Source organism: Capsicum annuum, chromosome 5 (genome assembly GCF_002878395.1).
Source record: "Capsicum annuum cultivar UCD-10X-F1 chromosome 5, UCD10Xv1.1, whole genome shotgun sequence".
In the NCBI taxonomy this organism is placed as follows: Eukaryota; Viridiplantae; Streptophyta; class Magnoliopsida; order Solanales; family Solanaceae; genus Capsicum; species Capsicum annuum.
Genome location: NC_061115.1, coordinates 204,141,030 through 204,148,264, shown reverse-complemented (window position 1 = coordinate 204,148,264; position 7,235 = coordinate 204,141,030). Strand labels below are relative to the sequence as shown.

General features: G+C 33.4%; 1 non-coding gene across 1 annotated transcript; it reads left to right on the top strand.

Moving 5' to 3' along the window:
• The first annotated feature begins 1,427 nt into the window (after window positions 1-1,427).
• TRNAK-CUU lies at window positions 1,428-1,502 on the top strand. Its single transcript has one exon. It is a non-coding gene; the product is annotated as a tRNA-Lys (tRNA).
• The last annotated feature ends 5,733 nt before the right edge of the window (window positions 1,503-7,235 follow it).

Sequence of the window (7,235 nt, the reverse complement as noted above, 5' to 3'; positions counted from 1 at the left end):
ATCTGTCATCTTAATATCTGCAATTTTTTAAACTGTAACAAAATATGAATCTCCTTAAAATTGTTGGTGTAATACCACAAATTACAATAATTATTGCAGTTACAATAAAATGAACATAAATGAAGAAAATAATATAGTCTTCTTCTTGGTTGAGACACGGATATCTCGCTCTTTTGAAAAAGATTCAAGCTCACTGTGGCATAATCTACACCAGTCCAACGCTATATCTTTTGACTTGTCCCCTCTAGGATACAACTCAAGCAACTCCGAATTAGTTGAAGAGTCCAAAGCTCCACCATAAGAACACCTTCCTTCAACATATATTTACTCTCTTTGTATAGTGAATATAGTTAAAGACATAGAATATTTTCTTTGTCTCAACTCTTTCTTTCACTAAAATAATTACTGTCTTTTGTATAGTGAATATAGTTGTAGACTTAGAATATTTTCTTTGTCTTAACTCTTTCTTTCACTAATATAATTACTCTAATTTATTTCACACTTATTATATTTCCTTGTAATATAATAACATGCAAGACCACCTATATTTATAGGTGAGGTATTCATCGTTGTATTGAATAGAAAGAATGTAGTGTAGTAAAGTGGGTACATAATGGTCTTTAGGTTACAAATGTTACAAGAGTTACATGTAACTGATGGTCATATAAGTTACAAGAACTAATAGCCATGAGAGTTACAAGAATTAATGACAATATGAGTTACAAGAACTAATGATCATCTTTATCACAACTTATACCCACTAACACAAAAAGATAATGATGTGAGTTACAAGAATAAAGACACTACTTTCTTCACTTTATGTGTACTAATTATCATGCACTTGAATAGTTTTATTTTAATAATAAAATGCACCAACATACAAGCATACAAATCTCTATAGCTTATAGTAGATCACAAATAGTTAAACATCTTCGCATAAAAGTTCTTCCTTTTACATGCAATCAGTCAACCCATGATTTAAGAATCGTGGGTGCTTGGGAGGTTTGAACACATATATTGATATCCAAAGCATTTAAGGTTACTCCTGAAAATTAGAATATTTAACTATCTTCATGGTTTTCTGAGTGCTATTCTAAATATCATACTAACTTTTATACATTTTGTATATATTTATACATAATTTCTGTCGGATTTAACAGGTGTCAGAGCACCAAAAAATTGGCCATAGGTCCATCCCTATGCATAATGTATTTACAACTTTAAGCTAAATTTTGGAATGAACCTAAATTAGCAGTTTGATCATCTTCATTGTGCACTTGTGTTAAAAACTCCTGCAGAGCAGAACATTTTACCCGTTTAAAAAAAGAGTAAAAGACCATTCTAATTTTGAAAGCGCCATCATAATAAAGCAATATCCAAAGATCAACTTCTAATATAAGCTTTATACTAATAAACAAAAACAAGAAGCCCGTCTAGCTCAGTTGGTAGAGCGCAAGGCTCTTAACCTTGTGGTCGTGGGTTCTCGAACCCCACGGTGGGCGTCTGTTCTTTTATTTTCACTAGCTGTGAAGGGATCATTTGTTAGCTGGTCAAAATTATACACGTATTAGTTATTCCATCGAAATATCACCCAAATTCGACTAAAAATAGCATAATATTCGCTCGCCAATATACACTAAGTAAGGGGTCGTTTGTTATCTGGTCAAAATCATACGCGTATTAGTTATTCTCTCATGACTTATACATGTCGGTGTTTTTGTTTTGTGTAGGTGTTTTTAGACACACTTTTAATTGCTCGACTAAAAATAATATAATATTTGCTCATCAATATACACAAACTAAAGGATAGTTTGTTAGCTGATCAGAATTATACATGCATTAGTTATTCCAGCTTCGCCGTATAAAATGTCATTCAAATTTTCTCATGATTTATACATGTATTAGTTTTATGGATTTCTAAATTACACATAACTTACTTAGTAACTAACTACCAAATGTTATATAACTTATGCAGAATTTAAACACGAATAAGTTACCTCTTTACTAGATACCAAGTACCAAATGACCCCTAATTGTATATAAAATATACTAGTACGCTATCACGAAATATATAAATCAAATAGCGGGCAAAATAAATCTGCAATTTTGCGGTCAAACGATTACAAATTTGTTGGCTTTCTTGTTCTCAAGCTTTAATTAGATCTGCAAACTTTCAAAATAAAAAGTTACGCAGTCTTTTAAGGGGGCAAAAGAACAAAAAAAATTCGCAATATGAGTATCACGCTTATAGAGAAAAAAAATAGGATCTCTTGTCCTTGTATAAATTATAGAGGAAATAAGATCTCTTATTCTCTTAAAAATTAATTTAAAAAAAGAAAAGATCTTTCAAATTTTTTACCCCTAAAAATAAAAATCTCATATATGTAAAAAGCGAAATTTCTTTATCAAAAGCTTATAAAATTAAATGCTTTTTATAACTAGCATGAAAATGTTATGTAAAATACAAAAACTTTACAGAAGGTCCATGTATTCATATCCAAGTGTCCAAAATAGTAGACATATGACAAAACATTAGTTTGGCACTAGCCAACTAAGCATCCACCGTTTTGTTGGGTTTATCCAACATTGTCTATAAATAGCAATGTATAGAATGGATATGTGGATTAATAGGTGAATTCCCTTGTTTTCATTATTTACAGTTCATCACTTTTAGATAATTTTATATCTCGTTATCAGTATGAGCCTCTGCAAAAAAATTTCAACGGTATTTAAAGGTTAGTATTTAATTTTCTTAAATAATGTCTAATATTTCTAAACGCAAATTTAGTACCCTAGATATATCGGACAAAACTTATATGTCCTAAGCACTAGATGCCGAAATACATTTAAATATAATGGGTCTTGCAGACACCATAAAAAGTGACAATAAGGCATCAACAAGATATGCCCAAGACCATGATATTTCTTCGTTATCATCTTGACGAAGGTTTAAAATTGAAATACCTCACGATTAAGGATCCCCTTATATTGTGGAACAATTTAAAAGAAAGATACGACCACCTGAAGATGGTCTTTCTTCCATAAGCTCGTTATGAATGGACCCATTTAAGATTACAAGATTTTAAGAATATAACTGATTATAATTCCGCAATGTTTAGAATTAAATCGTAGTTTAATTTATGTGGGGAAGATATCACAGATCACGAAGTGTTAGAGAAAACATTCTCTACTTTTCCCGCATCGATTATGCTCCTACCGCAGCAGTACTGAGAAATGGAATTTAAAAAATATTCTGAATTGATTTCTCATATTCTTATTGTCGAACAACACAAAGATCTTTTAATTAGAAATCATGAAAGTCGACCTGCTGGTACTGCTCCATTCCCAGAAATGAATGCTGCAAATTTTCGCCCAACTAGGCGTGAAAGAAGTCCTGACCCCAGTCGTGGTCGTGGTTGAGGTCGAGGTCGTGGAAGATATTTTAATCAAGGTGATCGTCTTGCAATAAACAATAACCCTCAGCACCAGCAGTACAAAAAGAAGGGGGAAGCTCCTGAAGCAGGGCCAAGGACGAACTCTGAAAGTAAATACTATCGATGTGGAGGAAAGGGGCACTAATCGCGTACCTGTCGTACGCCAAAGCATCTGGTAAAACTCTATCACGCGTCCCTCAAGAAACCAGATAATGATGTTGAAGCAAACTTCCTTTATGAAGATAATGTTGAGCCCATGGATTTGGAAGTTTCAGATTTCTTTGTAGTTCCTGAAGAACATTTAAATCACCCTGTCGGTGATAATTCTGAAATAGTCTAATTATGTTACTTTTCTGTTCAAGTTGTATTAGTATTTTAATAATATCTCACTAGTCATGTAAATAATTAATGTTTGTGTAAATACATTATATGCTAGTAATGTTGTAATATTTACTTTATTTATATTTTTATTTTGAAGAATATGGAATCAATAATCGATCATGATGATATTTTTGTAATTGATAGTGGGATAACGCACACAATATTTAAAGATAAAAATATTTTTCTCGCTTACATAGAAGAAAAGCAAATGTCACAACTATATCTGACAATTTGAAATTAATTGAAGGCTCCGGAAGAGCTACTATATTTCTGCCTAAGGGGACAAAATTAGTTATAGAAGATGCATTGTTCTCTTCTAAATCCCCAAGAAATTTATTGAGTTTTAAAGATATCCGCCGAAATGGATATCATATTGAGACAATAAATGAAATAAATGTTGAATATCTTGGCATTACCAAGAATCTCTCATGTCAAAAGAAAGTGTTGGAGAAATTACCAACTTTGTCTTCCTGCTTATACTATGCCAAAATTAGTACAGCTGAAGCACGCTCTATCGTAGGGGCGGACCCATGTGTAATTTTGAGGTGCTCCGGCACCCACTAAACTCGACATAGATTAAGTATAATTATATAAGAAATACAGAATAAATGGTATAATTTATTAAAAAACACCCAGAGAACAAACATATGGTTGGGTGCAGTGGCTTGAGGATGTGACTCCTATGTCCAATTTTCTAGGTTCGAATCCCTACAGCTACATACTGTTCTTTTTAGCACCCACAACCTTGAATTTCTGGGTCCGCCACTGCTCTATCGTAAATCAGAAGTTTACTGATCTAAATACATTTGTACTTTGGCATGATCGAATTGGCCATCCTGTCTCAATAATGATGAGACGAATCATTGAAAATTCAAAAGGGCATTCGTTAAAGAACCTGAAGGTTCTTATAACTAATGAATTTCCATGTGCTACTTGTTATCAAGGCAAACTGATAACTAGGCCATCGCCACAAAAAGTTAGCGTCGAATCCCCTCTGTTTCTAGAACGTACACATGGGGATATATGTGGGCCTATTCACTCACCTAGTGGGACATTTAGATATTTTATGATCCTAATAGACGCATCTTCAAGATGGTTGCATGTGTGCCTCTTGTCATCTTGCAACCTGCGTTTCCAAAATTATTGACACAAATAATACGATTAAGGGTGCAATTCCTAGATTATCCCATTAAAGCTATTCGCCTCGATAATATTGGAGAATTTACATCCCAAGCTTTTGATGATTATTGTATATCAGTTGGGATACGAGTTGAACATCCAGTAGCTTATGTTCATACTTAAAATGGCCTTGTCGAGTCATTTATTAAGCGCCTACAATTGATAGCAAAACCACTACTTATGAAAATGAAATTTCCCACTACTGTTTGGGGTCATGCTATCTTACATGCAGCATCACTTGTTCGTCTCAGATCAACTCATTATAATTAGTACTCCTCATTACAATTGATCCTGGTTATGAGCCAAAGATTTTCCATCTACGAATTTTTGGATATGTTGTATATGTGCCAGTTGCACCACTTCAGCGTACTAATATGGGCCCCCAAAAAAGATTAAAAATATATGTTGGGTTTGAGTCACCCTCTATAATTCGCTACCTTGAACCATTGATAGGAGATTTATTTACTGCTCGATTTGCAGATTGTAGATTTAATGAAATAAATTTCCCGCAATTAGAGGGAGAAAAACGTGAACTGAAAAGAAAAATTGCGTGGAAAGTTTCAACATTATCTCATTTTGATCCGCGTACCCCCATATATGAAAATGAGATCCAAAAGATCATTCACTTACAGAAATTGGCAAATCAAATGCCAGATGTATTTATTGATTTGAAAAAGATAACCAAGTCACATATCCCTGCAGTGAATATGCTTGTCCGAATTGAAGTTCTAAAAGAACCATCTTCTAATGTAATAGCTTCTGAATTCCAAACACGTCTGAAGCGTGGTAGGCCTTTGGGTTCAAAAGATAAAAATCCTAGAAAAAAAAGCGCGAAAAATGATAAAGATAATATCATAAAAGATTCTCCTGAAGAGACTCAAAACATGATTAATCCTGATATTCCTGAAGAAATTAGTGAACCTGAGACTCAAGTGAATGAAGAAATTTCAATAAGTTCCACTAATGATGAGGTAAATTTAGATCGATCAAAAATTACGGTGGATAATATTTTTGCATATAATGTTGCACTAAATATCATGATAGACAATGAGGACCTTGAACCTCTATCTGTCGAAGAATGTCGACGAACAAATGATTGGCCAAAATGGCAAGAGGCGATTCGAAATTGAACTCACTTGCTAAACGGGGGGGGTTTTGGACCTGTAGTCAAACCCCAAATGGTATAAAACCAGTTGGATATAAATGGGTCTTCGTGCATAAAAGAAATGAGAAAAATAAAATTGTAAGATATAAGGCACGCCTTGTTGCACAAAGATTCTCTCAAAGACCCGATGTCGACTATGAAGAAACATATTCACCTGTTATGGATGCAATAACATTTCGATACCTCATCGGTCTAGCTGTACATAAAAAGTGTGAAATTCATCTAATAGATGTGGTTACAGCTTATCTTTATGGTTTACTTGATAGCGATATTTATATGAAAATCCCAGAAGGATTAAAATTTCCTTAAGCATATAGTTCAAAGTCTCGGGGATTACATTCAATCAGATTACAAAGATCGTTGTATGATCGAAAATAATCAGGCGTATGTGGTATAATCGTCTAAGTGGGTACTTGAAAAGTGAAGGTTACAAAAATGATGTCATTTGTCCTTGTATTTTCATTCAGAAAATGACGTCAGGGTTTGTTATATTCGCTATTTATGTGGATGATATAAATCTCATTGGGACTCCAGAAGAGGTCCAAAAGGCAATTGAATATCTAAAGAAAGAATTCGAAATGAAAGATCTTGGAAAGACAAAACTTTGTCTTGGTCTAAAGGTGTCAAGTGGGCTGGGTCGGGCCAAATTGGAACCGGGCCATTTAGTTTAACCGGGTTGTGGGCCGATTTCGGTTCGGATTGGGTTAGGTGGGCCGGGCCGATTTTGGGTTCAACAGTAAAAATGGTGAAAACAACCCTGAACCGGTCCACTTAACCCAACACGGTTAAACCCACCTAAACCTGGTCAAACCCGATGAAAAACCGATCAAACCCATTTAAAAAAAATGAAAAATCCAATATACACTACATACACTACAATTATATACACTATATACACTTCAACATATACTATATACACTACAATTATACAATATATATTTTTTAAAATATATATAAAGAATTACACATATATACGTATCATTCAATATATAATTATATATGACTATACGTACTACTTTAAATAAAACATATACTACAAATCTACAATAGTACAATATATATATATATATATATAT